We start from the raw sequence: 15,682 nt of genomic DNA on the forward strand, positions 1-15,682 counted from the left end.
ATAGCTACCCTTATCTTGTGTGAAGCGTGGATATGCTCTGTGGGTAAAGTCACAAAGGTGGAGCAATTTTACTGAGTGTAAATTTCCTGTTTATTCTCAGTAGTGAAGCGGTGAGTATATTGGTATATTCTGGCAGGGTTGTGTCAGCCAACTTTCCATTTATCATATGGCTGCTCCTCAAAATCAGATCAGGGTGCGGCTTTGTATATAGCATTTACTGTTTGTTGCTATGTATGGTTGTAATATAATACTTATATTTAGCACAATGACTATGCTACATATGCTCCTCGGTGACTTAATATCCTCATATTTTACAGGGGAAGCATTAATTATTATAATACACAGCTTTATTAGTGAGTCATGGAAAAGAAAAGACATCACCAAGCACTGATTATAACTGATGACATCACTAAACACTGATTATAACGATTTTTATTTTATTTTAAGTGTATATCACTAGCCATACATTAAAACATTTGCTCATTTTGCATGCTGGCCACTCAGGTGGTGGGCCAATGGTGGTGCCCTCCCCCCCCCGGCCAACACTGGGAGCATAAAAGTGTCCTCCATAGTAATTTTAAAACATGCCTAATAACTTTTGTTGATTGGTTTAAGAGTGGCTTTGATGTTGGCTGGTAATGTTGGCCACCAGTAGTCTCTATAAAAGACGCAACATGAGGTGGCTCTGTAAACAAGACACCAGGAGATGAACAGTAACAGCAACAGATCCAAAACAAAGGGAATGAATGACCAGAGAGACATTTATGGAGGGATATGATAACAATGTATTAATACGTTTGGGGACCATTAAATATGAAGCTTTAATCATCATTAGATCCTTCCAGTGGAGGCAAGGTCTCCTATTCAGAAAGGAGGTTCCATCTTAAAATGCAAAAAGGGTTTCTAAGAGTGAGAGCTGTGAAGTTGTGGAATTTTTTTCTTCACGTGGTGGTACTGGCAGAAAATTAAACCTGCTCAAGGGCAACCTGGTCTGATTTCCCTTTTGGTATCAAGAAGAAAGTCGCCTTCTCCTGGATCAGCCAGTAGTAATGCAGGTTTCACAATAGGTTCAATAGGTTGAACTTGATGAATATATGTCTATATTTAAGCTCATCTACCATATTACTTTGTAGATCTACTGTGATTTAATTACTGGTGACATCAGGCAAATTCCATTCTAAATGTTTGTTGATGTGTCCGTAGGCATCTTGGTAGACCCACTGTACCTGATGCTACTATTAATGTGCAACCACTTCTAGTTAATGTCATCATTATTATTCCTGTAGATCAGCAGTTCTCAACCTGTGGGTCGGGACCCCTTTGGGGGTCAAACGACCATTTCACAGGGGTCACCTAAGACCATCGGAAAACACATATTTCCAATGGTCTTAGGAACCGAGACAATGCTCCTCTATGGTTGGTGGTCATCACAACATGAGGAACTGTATTAAAGGGTTGCGGCATTAGGAAGGTTGAGAACCACTGCTGTAGATCCAGTCTCTTGCCTGATGGCAACCTAAGAGTCATAGCAGCAGGACTCCCCCAATCCAGGGGCTACAACCCATTAAAAACCCATTGTTCATCTGGCAACAACTGGATTGTGCCCTAATAGACAAATGACCTACACACTCACACACACAAGGGTGGCAACTTTTTAATGGGGTTAATGGTAAAACACTTTCTTTGGGGATTGTGTATTTTATTATGTTGTTGAGATACAAGCAAAAAGCCATTAACATACAGTAGGTAGGGCTATTTAGGAAAATTCCATGTTGCAGTAAAAGTGCTTCGTTTCTAGGAAAGAAAAGGTGTGCAGTTTATGGCTTGATAAAATTATTAGCAAGGAGCATAAAAAGCCGCAGGATCCAGAACAGGTTGTTCCTGCCCAGATGTATCATCCCTAAACCTGCAGGGGGGTAGAACCAAAGTTGCAGGTGGCTTTATGCCTTTTATGAGACTTCATAAATGAGTAAAACTAATGCCTTTTCCCCTTTTCTCAAGAAGCAGCAGTTCTCTTCTGCTTTGTGGCCATCTAACTACAGATATGGGATGCCTTTCTCAGAAACTTGTTATTTAAAAAACTCCGAATTACAGGAAGGCCATCTCCCATAATGTCCACTTTAAGCCAATAATAGTGATGAGCGAATCTGTCCCGTTTCACTTAGCCATAAAATCAGCGAAACGCATTTGTGGCACGTTTTTTTTGATGATCGCACTTTATGATGCGATCGGCCCTTTTTTAATGCGACTGCGCCTGTTTTGGTGCAACCGCGCCCTTTTTGACGCAACCACCCCCAATTTGATGCGTGACAAAAAAATTCTGTGTGACTAATTTTTCAGCAGCAAATTTTCACGGAAGTATCGTGAAACAATTCGCCAATGCCGAAATGTGGAAATTCGCTGCGAATCCATGCCTGGCGAAACGATTCGCTCATCACTAGGCAATAATTCAAATTTTTAAAAATAATTTATTTATTTGTAATATAAATAGCACAAATGTTTATAACCACTGCAAAAATGCCACCATAGACAAGGGTTTCATCCAAGCTCCAGTCCAAGGGCCAACACAAAGCATTGGATGGGAGGACTAGCATGAAGACCTTCATAAACATTTATCTGTAACATTATTTCATTTCTTAAGTGGGCCTGACCATAATTTAGGTAGCAAACTGATGTTTTAACCAGTAATAATCTCCGGAAGCCTTTCCCCCCCCCCCCCCTAAGTTCACAGAGGCCTGTTTTTCCAAGTAATAACGTGAAAGAAGAGCACCATCCTCCATGGATACGCAGCCTAAAAAATGTATTTACAGACACACAGGTATGATTAGGCATAATGCTCATGTAGATAAGATACCAATTTTTATAAGCAGGGTATCTTTAAAAGATACCTATCTTATTGACGCAAGTCATTGAGTTTCTTAGAATAACATATTCCCAAACAACCTACTATCAGGGCTCAGTGAATGGCCATTGATAGGCAGCAATTGCAGATAAGGTTCTGCTCAGGCCAGGAAACATGTATGTACTGCTGCTAGAATCAAATGTACAGATGAAGGTACCTTTCACACATATACCCGTTACCAGTGCCACCTTAGGGGTCCTAGCCACCCCCCTTGCTCCCCCGGCACTTAGCTTTTTCCGTCAAAGTGGGCTGCATCATTAGTGGAACAGAAAAGCTGAAATTCTGATTTAAGAATCAGAATTTCACCTCTTTAAGTTGGGCTTTTTGCCGTCCCTGGTAACCTGCCGGGCGCTTTCGCCTAAGGCAAGTTTCTCAACTCACGTCATGGTGGCAGCGCCCCTGTCCGTTACATAAATGTATCAATTGCCGGGCAGGCACAAGTTATGCTTTATCTGTTAGCTGATTTAACTAAAGGTGAAGGGTTCATCTAATGGGGGCCTTAAAAATAGGTAATCATTAAAGACACTGAAATGTCAGGGAAGAATGTGTACAGCTTGCACTTTCTTGGAATCTAAGGCTGCTTGCATGTAATCTAGTTCTAGGACTCGAGCTTACAATATTTCCATATTTGGAAAGATGCTACATATATTTATATATATATATAAGAAGGTTAGAAAGATTTTCCTTGCAGTCGGTAAAAAACAAGCAGTGGTCAAAATAGGCCGTGTAGACATATAATGAAATTGGTCATCAGCCAGGGCCCACCTGGATCCTCTAGACACCTTGGCACCCAAAGGAACACAGGACCTACTTCAACTAATGATGGTCTGCAGTGTCTTCTTCAACTAATGATGGTCAAGGTGTTGTCTTTGGTAAAAATGTGCAACAAAACATCTTATCTATATGAGCTAGGTTTTGCTCTAATCTAAGATAAAGGGGCCATAAATGCCATTCCAAGTTGTTGTTAGATGGGTTCCTGGAAGTTCTTAATATCCCACATGGCATGGAATCTTTGCCAGTGTTTTTCAACCAGCAGAGAATCCCACTTCCCAGTAACTTCAACTGGGGATGTTTAGTAATAAAGGCATCAGTGGTTTTTCCGCTCAAAAATGCTGTGGTGACCAATTTGGTTGGAAAAGCACTCACACCTACACAAAGCTGTGGTAAAGGGTTACAGGCATTTCTCTGCTGGCGGAGAAGCCTTAGACGTGAAAATAGTAAAAGACTGACTGTAAACAGAAAATGGATACACACAGACCCTTAGCATTCATGGGAAGTGACTGCCATAACTGCCTTATGCCTCTAAAACAACTCAACATATTTAGCTAACTGGTCCATCATATTTTATTAGATTAAACTAACCATAATAAAGACTTCAGCCTGTTGTTTACCAGGTGTTGCTGAGCCACAGGTCCAAAAACTCAGTTTCTTTGGAATGCTGGGAGTTGTGTTCATCGATTACTGGGGAGTCACATACAATGCTTTAGATTATAGCCGCTCCTATGTGTTTAGATGATTTAGAAGAGCAGCCATTTTGGTTTCTAAATCACACCAGCAGTCTCTTCTATATAGGACCCATCTGAGTTAGGAATACCTTAGACCAGGGGCCCCCAAGCTCTTTTATCGTAAACAACAATTAAATATAAAAAACATTGGGGAGCGGCGCAAGCATGAAAAAAGTTCCATGGGGGTGTCAAATAAGGGCTGTGATTAGTTTTTGGTAGGCCCATGTGGACTGGCAGATTAGGCAGTACACATTGCCTTATGTCTCCAAATCTTGTCTCCCAGTCAGAAATAAGCACTTGCATTGAAGCCAGTGGGAGCAACCGCAAAGGGGTTGGTGAGTGACATGTTGCTCACAAGCGACTGGTTGGGGATCACTGCCTTAGAGCATGTTTCCCAAATGGTAGACTGCCCCTGTCCTTAATAACCCAACATGGCCAACCTGAGGACAAAGAAACTATAGCAAGATGAATGATGGCCCACAACGAAGACTATCAACAATTTTTTTTGGTGGGATTTTTCTATTGCTGTAGGTTATGAAGTCTCCTTGTATGGACTGGCAACTGATCCTTGTTCCAATGATCCCAAACCAATGGATCGTAACCAACTCCATGGATGTTGTTCCCAGTGGCTTCAAAGCAGGTGCTTATTTTTGAATTTCTGGCTTGAAGGCAAGTTTAATTGCATAAAAACCAGGGGTACTGCCTCCTATAGGCTGCCAGTCTACATAGGTGCTACCAGAAAGCCAATCATGGCACTTATTGGGAACCCCCAGGAACTTTTGTAATACCTGTTTTGCTCCCCAAATCATTTTCCAGTTGAATGTGGCTCACAGGTAGAAAAGGTTGGGGACCCCTACAGTGGACAACAGAGGGCTCATATACAGTACAACTTGCATCCATCACGACTTGCTAGTACAAAAGTTGGGTGCCAGTGTGCTTGCCATCAAAAATGGCTAATCCAATTTGCTTGCCACAAGTCAGTTGCTAAAGGGACCCTGAAATTACTGCCAGCGATCAGATCTGATCTTGCAAAATGTCTGCCTTTGGGCCAGCAGCACGGCAAGCAGGAAGTGTAGCTCAAGATCCTCTCCTGTTATACAAACCCGAAAGACTCCTTACTTGATAAAGCAAAGGGCTATTTATAATGTAATTGCCCTAATAAAAGATATGTGTTAAGAAAAACAGAACGCAAGGTTGAAAAATACATGTTCCTCTGCCAGGCAGATCATGTTCTGCACAAATACCTGACTAGAGTAAAAATATAACTTGTGTAAACAACAGCAAGGTCACTGAACTCCTCTGATATGAGGCACATCGACAAACTGATAATGTAAAAAAAAAGTTTAAAAGCAGATAAAACTGTAAAAAGCTATTTTTTTAATGTGGAGAAAAATCTTTTTCTTTTTTTACATTTTGGGCCTATGGTACACTGGGCCTTTTTAACACTCTGGTACCTTCAATAAGGAAACCATGATGATCCAAATTCTCCTCTTCACTCCCTGCTAGCAGCTGGTTCACAGCAATGGGCCCATGAATTTTCCTGTGGCTAATTTTTGCACCTGCTTTGGGAATGGCGAACCGCAGAAAATTACCGCAAATCCATGTCTGGTCCTGACCAATAGTCATGGAAATTGTTTGGTTTGTTGGTTGGTCATGTTTCATCTGCTGATTAGTGCATGGTGCATTGACAGAGGAGGAAGTAATGAAGAGCCACTTCCTGTTGTTTCAGTCAGTCAGGCTGTCAGGCTAATTGAATGAAACAATAAAAAGGTGGCCATTTTGTATGAGCACTTGCACTGTATAAGTATGTTTGTCCTGTGGGCCTACCAGTTAGATACCAATCAGAATATCAGCCAGTGTATAGGCAGCTTCAAGCAGACAATGGTCACGTCGGGGGTCCTGAACTGCAGTTCCTGCCATAGGGAATGCTAGCATGGAGGAAGAGGGTGGGACAAGGATTGTGGTGGTCAAAATGCCCAATGTGACATAAGCCTAAAGAATACTGATTGACTTTTGACACGGGGGAACCCTGGAACTACTGTCATCTTCAAGCGGGAGGTAGTTACTTGTACCTAAAAAATCATGTATAGATTTCATCTTGACACCATTTGCTGGAAATCCCAACTCTGACAATCTTTAGCAAAACTGCATCTGATTTTTCAAAACCCGCTTACACAATGATGCATGTTCTGACATATCAGACAATTAAAACAAAGTACCAAGTCCTCCCCATCCTCAGGGCAGCAATTCCATTGGAATTCTGGGATAACAAAAGCTGCAAAGTTTGCAGCAGTGGCAGCAAAAGAAACTACGTGCCAGGGTTTGTGTGTGTTTCATGGCGAGGGATTTAATGAGGAGGATGGGGACCTCTGCCACTATGGTGGTTGGGGTGGGAGCCCCAGGTACCATAGTCCAACACTGACCACAGCCCTTTATAGGTAAAAATCTGTACCTCTGGAGATGCCCCCCAGTAGCTGTCCATTTTCTTTTCTGCTGATTCACACTGTATGCTCTGGGCTGCTGTCACTGGGGCTTAGGTTCTGACTCAAAACATGTAGTATTTCTATACTGTATATAATGTAAACGTCAAGGATCATTAGTAATTAATTGACATTTATATTACATGACAGCTCAGAGACTTCAGAATTTAATCATCAGCCCTGGAGCATCATCTTCTGTGACAGGGTAACCCCATTTTCTATTTGACCTTACCCAATGAATGACATGACCTCAACCAGCTCTACTCAACAATTGCTACAAATATCTACATCAAATGTCAATGAATAGCTTTTTGGATGTATATTTTTATGTTAAAGTGCCCCATGATTTAATATGGTAACTATAAGTTTTTAAACCATACAGACTGCTGTATCAGCCTCAAATGAAAAGAAGATCTTTCATATCTATAAAGTCTTTTAAGCCCTTGCTGAATGGAACCCAAGGTATTAGAAGTAGTATTCAGTAATCTGTCCATCATCATTCCAATTTGCAAAGATCTTGTACTTCTTTAGGTTATATTAGGTTAGATTTTTACTTGCCTCACTTGCTTAATAATTGGTGTTCCCCAAGTCATTAGCAGATCATTTCTGATACAGAACGCATTGATAAGGAACAGTATGAAAACTTACTGATAAGGTTGGACGCCACTGTTCGTGACTTTCAGTTATCAGTCTATCTATTTCAGCTAATGTTTAACCTCTTTATATATTTATTATTTAAAAGGTGTTTTTCGGTTCATTCTGCGGGGGACATCATATTGTGAATTATTTTATACATACTGACACCCTACACAGAAATAGCATAATTTAGGCTTCGTAATTTGATATGCTTGATAGGCAGTTAGAACAAATGCAAATGGAATTCTATTGATAACTGTGGGATAGCAGGTACAGTATAGTAGGGAGAGATGGTGCCTATAGTAACAGTGGGGGGATAATAGCCTCTGGGAAGGGACTGTGGCTGTGGGATAGCAGGTATAGTAGGGAGAGATGGTGCCTATAGTAGCAGTGGGGGGATAATAGCCTCTGGGAAGGGACTGGGGCTGTGGGATAGCAGGTATAGTAGGGAGAGATGGTGCCTATAGTAGCAGTGGGGGGATAATAGCCTCTGGGAAGGGACTGGGGCTGTGGGATAGCAGGTATAGTAGGGAGAGATGGTGCCTATAGTAGCAGTGGGGGATAATAGCCTCTGGGAAGGGACTGGGGCTGTGGGATAGCAGGTATAGTAGGGAGAGATGGTGCCTATAGTAGCAGTGGGGGGATAATAGCCTCTGGGAAGGGACTGGGGCTGTGGGATAGCAGGTATAGCAGGGAGAGATGGTGCCTATAGTAGCAGTGGGGGGATAATAGCCTCTGGGAAGGGAATGTGGCTGTGGGATAGCAGGTATAGTAGGGAGAGATGGTGCCTATAGTAGCAGTGGAAAAATAGCCTCTGGGAAGGGACTGTGGCTGTGGGATAGCAGGTATAGTAGGGAGAGATGGTGCCTATAGTAGCAGTGGGGGGATAATAGCCTTTGGAAAGGGACTGGGGCTGTGGGTTAGCAGGTATAGTAGGGAAAGTCAGTGCCTATAGTAGCAGTGGGGGGATAATAGCCTCTGGGAAGGGACTGTGGCTGTGGGATAGCAGGTATAGTAGGGAGAGATGGTGCCTATAGTAGCAGTGGGGGGATAATAGCCTCTGGGAAGGGACTGGGGCTGTGGGATAGCAGGTATAGTAGGGAGAGATGGTGCCTATAGTAGCAGTGGGGGATAATAGCCTCTGGGAAGGGACTGGGGCTGTGGGATAGCAGGTATAGTAGGGAGAGATGGTGCCTATAGTAGCAGTGGGATAATAGCCTCTGGGAAGGGACTGGGGCTGTGGGATAGCAGGTATAGTAGGGAGAGATGGTGCCTATAGTAGCAGTGGGGGGATAATAGCCTCTGGGAAGGGACTGGGGCTGTGGGATAGCAGGTATAGTAGGGAGAGATGGTGCCTATAGTAGCAGTGGGATAATAGCCTCTGGGAAGGGACTGGGGCTGTGGGATAGCAGGTATAGTAGGGAGAGATGGTGCCTATAGTAGCAGTGGGATAATAGCCTCTGGGAAGGGACTGGGGCTGTGGGATAGCAGGTATAGTAGGGAGAGATGGTGCCTATAGTAGCAGTGGGATAATAGCCTCTGGGAAGGGACTGGGGCTGTGGGATAGCAGGTATAGTAGGGAGAGATGGTGCCTATAGTAGCAGTGGGGGGATAATAGCCTCTGGGAAGGGACTGGGGCTGTGGGATAGCAGGTATAGTAGGGAGAGATGGTGCCTATAGTAGCAGTGGGATAATAGCCTCTGGGAAGGGACTGGGGCTGTGGGATAGCAGGTATAGTAGGGAGAGATGGTGCCTATAGTAGCAGTGGGATAATAGCCTCTGGGAAGGGACTGGGGCTGTGGGATAGCAGGTATAGTAGGGAAAGATGGTGCCTATAGTAGCAGTGGGATAATATCCTCTGGGAAAGGACTGGGGCTGTGGGATAGCAGGTATAGTAGGGAGAGATGGTGCCTATAGTAGCAGTGGGGGGATAATAGCCTCTGGGAAGGGACTGGGGCTGTGGGATAGCAGGTATAGTAGGGAGAGATGGTGCCTATAGTAGCAGTGGGGGGATAATAGCCTCTGGGAAGGGACTGGGGCTGTGGGATAGCAGGTATAGTAGGGAGAGATGGTGCCTGTAGTAGCAGTGTGGATATTAGCTCAGATGTACAGTATAGTAGAAATAGAAATTATTCAAGTTCTATAATTCAAACGTAAATTACAAATTATAGTAGCAGTGGGGGGATAATAGCCTTTGGAAAGGGACTGGGGCTGTGGGTTAGCAGGTATAGTAGGGAAAGTCAGTGCCTATAGTAGCAGTGGGGGGATAATAGCCTCTGGGAAGGGACTGTGGCTGTGGGATAGCAGGTATAGTAGGGAGAGATGGTGCCTATAGTAGCAGTGGGGGGATAATAGCCTCTGGGAAGGGACTGGGGCTGTGGGATAGCAGGTATAGTAGGGAGAGATGGTGCCTATAGTAGCAGTGGGGGATAATAGCCTCTGGGAAGGGACTGGGGCTGTGGGATAGCAGGTATAGTAGGGAGAGATGGTGCCTATAGTAGCAGTGGGATAATAGCCTCTGGGAAGGGACTGGGGCTGTGGGATAGCAGGTATAGTAGGGAGAGATGGTGCCTATAGTAGCAGTGGGATAATAGCCTCTGGGAAGGGACTGGGGCTGTGGGATAGCAGGTATAGTAGGGAAAGATGGTGCCTATAGTAGCAGTGGGATAATATCCTCTGGGAAAGGACTGGGGCTGTGGGATAGCAGGTATAGTAGGGAGAGATGGTGCCTATAGTAGCAGTGGGATAATAGCCTCTGGGAAGGGACTGGGGCTGTGGGATAGCAGGTATAGTAGGGAGAGATGGTGCCTATAGTAGCAGTGGGGGGATAATAGCCTCTGGGAAGGGACTGGGGCTGTGGGATAGCAGGTATAGTAGGGAGAGATGGTACCTATAGTAGCAGTGGGGGGATAATAGCCTCTGGGAAGGGACTGTGGCTGTGGGATAGCAGGTATAGTAGGGAGAGATGGTGCCTATAGTAGCAGTGGGGGGATAATAGCCTCTGGGAAGGGACTGGGGCTGTGGGATAGCAGGTATAGTAGGGAGAGATGGTGCCTGTAGTAGCAGTGTGGATATTAGCTCAGATGTACAGTATAGTAGAAATAGAAATTATTCAAGTTCTATAATTCAAACGTAAATTACAAATTATATATTGGAACGTGACATATTAAGTGCATTTTGGCAGTAACCATAAAATCTTCTTTCAAGCTATATCTAATCTTCTCCTGCCTTTATTGATTCAATATGCCCTTTGCCTTCCTTTATTTCCCTACAATACTGATAATCCAAGCTATGTTTTTAATCACCCAGTATTTGCTTTTACCTTCTTCGATGAGAGAGGTTTCTTTCAACCTCAAATTAGGGCTCAGTTACACTACGGGGTGCCATGCCAAATGGGGTGTTGCATTCATTTACATTACTAGTGGCACATCAGAGATTCATTGCTCATTTGACTCTACAATCATATTTTGTAGGTCAGGCTTTATCTGAATTGTAGGATGTGGTCACGCAAGAGAAAGGGCACGTGATTTTATCAGTCCCATTACTTTTTGACACGGGAGAGTACAAACAGCTTGTTGTATGACTAATACATATAGCATGGGTGGTATAGTGGATTATTGCACAGCACAGTCCCAGTGGTTGTTTCCAAACCTCCCCATTCAGGGGGGCTCAGTGCAACAGTCTAAAACCCAAGTAGGGAAAGATTTGGGGGTGAATAATAATTTACTTGGGGATATCCACCAATGTTATATACAGTGGAGGAAATAATTATTTGACCCCTCACTGATTTTGTAAGTTTGTCCAATGACAAAGAAATGAAAAGTCTCAGAACAGTATCATTTCAATGGTAGGTTTATTTTAACAGTGGCAGATAGCACATCAAAAGGAAAATCAAAAAAATAACTTTAAATAAAAGATAGCAACTGATTTGCATTTCATTGAGTGAAATAAGTTTTTGAACCCCTACCAACCATTAAGAGTTCTGGCTCCCCCAGAGTGGTTAGACACTTCTACTCAATTAGTCAACCTCATTAAGGACACCTGTCTTAACTAGTCACCTGTATAAAAGACACCTGTCCACAGAATCAATCAATCAAGCAGACTCCAAACTCTCCAACATGGGAAAGACCAAAGAGCTGTCCAAGGATGTCAGAGACAAAATTGTAGACCTGCACAAGGCTGGAATGGGCTACAAAACCATTAGCAAGAAGCTGGGAGAGAAGGTGACAACTGTTGGTGCGATTGTTCGAAAATGGAAGGAGCACAAAATGACCATCAATCGACCTCGCTCTGGGGCTCCACGCAAGATCTCACCTTGTGGGGTGTCAATGATTCTGAGAAAGGTGAAAAAGCATCCTAGAACTACACGGGAGGAGTTAGTTAATGACCTCAAATTAGCAGGGACCACAGTCACCAAGAAAACCATTGGAAACACATTACACCGCAATGGATTAAAATCCTGCAGGGCTCGCAAGGTCCCCCTGCTCAAGAAGGCACATGTGCAGGCCCGTCTGAAGTTTGCCAATGAACACCTGAATGATTCTGTGAGTGACTGGGAGAAGGTGATGTGGTCTGATGAGACCAAAATAGAGCTCTTTGGCATTAACTCAACTCGCTGTGTTTGGAGGAAGAAAAATGCTGCCTATGACCCCCAAAACACCGTCCCCACCGTCAAGCATGGGGGTGGAAACATTTTGCTTTGGGGGTGTTTTTCTGCTAAGGGCACAGGACAACTTATTCGCATTAACGGGAAAATGGACGGAGCCATGTATCGTGAAATCCTGAACGACAACCTCCTTCCCTCTGCCAGGAAACTGAAAATGGGTCGTGGATGGGTGTTCCAGCACGACAATGACCCAAAACATACAGCAAAGGCAACAAAGGAGTGGCTCAAGAAGAAGCACATTAAGGTCATGGAGTGGCCTAGTCAGTCTCCGGACCTTAATCCAATAGAAAACCTATGGAGGGAGCTCAAGCTCAGAGTTGCACAGAGACAGCCTCGAAACCTTAGGGATTTAGAGATGATCTGCAAAGAGGAGTGGGACCAACATTCCTCCTAAAATGTGCGCAAACTTGCTCATCAATTACAAGAAACGTTTGACCTCTGTGCTTGCAAACAAGGGTTTTTCCACTAAGTATTAAGTCTTTTTTTGTTAAAGGGTTCAAAAACTTATTTCACTCAATGAAATGCAAATCAGTTGCTATCTTTTATGTAAAGTTATTTTTTCGATTTTCCTTTTGATGTGCTATCTGCCACTGTTAAAATAAACCTACCATTGAAATGATACTGTTCTGAGACTTTTCATTTCTTTGTCATTGGACAAACTTACAAAATCAGTGAGGGGTCAAATAATTATTTCCTCCACTGTATATGTGTAATCTTGTTAGCATAGGGGTCTGACCACATTTTAGACCACAAAGTGGGGTTTGAACCTCAAATGAATAAAAACAGCATTAGACTCTAGTTATTTGGCATATAAGGTTAGGGATGGTGCTAGCCTGTTATAGTGATTCTGAGACAGAGAGAGAGAATCAATAAATGAGCCCCTCCATTCTTCAGAGACCTTGCTAAAGCTCCCCATACACGGGCCGATTGTAGCTGCCGATATCGGTCCCTTGGACTGATTCGGTAGCTTATCGGCCCATGTAGGAGCAGAAACGAGGGGCCTGCCAGATATCGATCGGCCAGGTTAGAAAATTCAGTCAGATCGGGGACCGCATCGGCTCGTTGATGTGGCCCGGAACCAACTGCCCCATTGCCGCCAATATAATAATAATTAGCCTACACGCTCCCCGATATCGCCCACCCATAGGTGGGGATATCGAGTTAAGATCCACTCCAGCGAATCTTAACGTGTATGGGGACCTTAAGTGTGAGGAACCACAAGAGATTTACCACAGTAGAGTAGTATGGCCAATACTAAAAGGAAAGGAATCAGCAGTAGGCCATACACAGTACTACCAAGTATGATCCCTATAGAAAAGGTAAGTGGGGCAAAGGTAGCGCTATGTGAGGTTAATAAAGTGACGATAGTGTGTGACTCTCTATCAGACTATTTGCTGAAGTAATGAGAGAGTCTGTTAGAAAGCATTGATCAGCAAAGGGCTAGGCTGCCAGAATTACTTCTAAGATAGCATCACTATTGCAATGTCCTTAAGCTCATAGATAACAATTTAACTGTTTGTTATTGCATTGCATGAGATTATTCCCATTTGAGTAATGTTTAGGGCAGTGGGATGTTGTGTAGGTAAAAGGACCCACCTGCTCCTCTGCAGCCCAAAGAGAACCCATTTCTGTCCATCCTACCCATGGTTTCCATAGTCTTTGTTGCATATAGTAAGGAAGAGAGGAATGGTCACTTACGGGATTATGGGAAGGGTTGGTTTTATAGAGCTGCAAACCATACAATGAAACGGGGACTTTTGGGAGGATAGGCATGGCTTCCAGCTGGGTGATGTACTGATATCCATTTCACAAACCTGGACCTGTTCTGCACATGGAACACAGTTAATTCATGTATCAGATTATGGTTGTTGGTAAGGCTTCAGAGATGGATAATCCCCAGGCCCCCTATCAACACACATTCAGTTTCAGAGAGGGAGCATTTATCCCTCATGCCCTGTTAGTCCTAATTCAACACCAGATTGGGAGTCACTCTCCCGACTGAAAGCAGAAAGATGGACAGCCACAGAGGACCCTACATTATTAAGCGCCATGATGTGGCACCAAACTTTGAATACATAGCAGTATAAATGTGCACTGAAAACTATTGTTTGCTTATAGGAAGGTATAGCATCTGCCCATAAGACTGGGGGCCACTCTCCTGACTAGGGAAGATGGCTAGCTGTAGAGCAGTGATCCCCAACCAGTGGCTCGGGGGCAACATGTTACTCACCAACCCCTTGGATGTTGCTCCCAGTGGCCTCAAAGTAGGTGCCATTTTTAAATTTCTGGCTTGGAGGCAAGTTTGGAATCACTGGGACATAGTTTCACGCCACACAAAGCCTCCTGCAGGCCAGCATTCCCCATGGGGCTACTAAATAGCCAATCACAGCCCTTATTTCACACCCGCAAGGAACTTTTTTCATGCTTGTGTTGCTCACCAAAACTTTTTTTCATCTGAGCGTGGCTCACAAATAAAAAAGGTTGGGGATCCCTCCTGGATAAACTGTCCCTAGGTTTTCCCCTCATCTGCAATAATAGGTTACATTCTTTTCACACCAATTGTCAGCCCCAGTGCAATAAAGCTCAGTGGATACAGGAACCCTTCAACCTCCTGCTCATCTGCCAGTGTCATTTTGGATAACTCAGTGGCAGAAAAAGATTTAGTGTTTCTGTTTTGGACTCTCTTTGGACTCTCTTTGGACTGGGGGGGGGGGCGGGGTGGAGATCTGTATGAATGCCTATGATAGCCTTTCTCTTTTTGCAGTTCTGTATTTATGAGGGATAGGGGGAAGCCCATAGACGTCCCCCCTCTCGCCCACAGGGGGCCCTGTTCATACCACCTGCCAATTTGGCACAAAGTGTAAAGTTGACTATTGCCTCTGCCGTGAATGAGTACTACGGGGTGTTCCTTAGCGCTCCTAGACTTGTAAATTGTCCCTTTAATGTGTGTATATATATATATATATATATATTGCATTCATATACAGGTATAGGACCCGTTATCCAGAATGCTTGGGACCAAAGGTATTCTGGATAAGGGATCTTTCTGTAATCTGGATTTCCATACCTTAAGTCTACTAAAAAATCAATAAAACATTAATTAAACCCAATAGGATTGTTTTGCCTCCAATAAGGATTAATTATATCTTAGTTAGGATCAATTACAAGGTACTGTTTTATTAATACAGAGAAAAGGGAATCATTTAACCATTAAATAAACCCAATAGGGCTGTTCTGCCCCCAATAAGGGGTAATTATATCTTAGTTGGGATCAAGTACAGGTACTGTTTTATTATTACAGAGAAAAGGGAATCATTTAACCATTAAATAAACCCAAAAGGACTGTTCTGCCCCCAATAAGGGGTAATTATATCTTAGTTGGGATCAAGTACAGGTACTGTTTTATTATTACAGAGAAAAGGGAATAATTTAACCATTAAATAAACCCAATAGGGCTGTTCTGCCCCCAATAAGGGGTAATTATATCTTAGTT

At 43.5% G+C, this 15,682-nt stretch overlaps 1 protein-coding gene across 1 annotated transcript in view; it reads right to left on the reverse strand.

Annotated features, from left to right (window-relative positions):
- Positions 1-15,682, reverse strand: part of hnf4a (hepatocyte nuclear factor 4 alpha) — a 73,815-nt gene that overhangs the window by 24,269 nt on the left and 33,864 nt on the right. The window lies entirely within an intron of this gene.

This window comes from Xenopus tropicalis, chromosome 10 (genome assembly GCF_000004195.4).
Source record: "Xenopus tropicalis strain Nigerian chromosome 10, UCB_Xtro_10.0, whole genome shotgun sequence".
NCBI lineage: Eukaryota > Metazoa > Chordata > Amphibia > Anura > Pipidae > Xenopus > Xenopus tropicalis.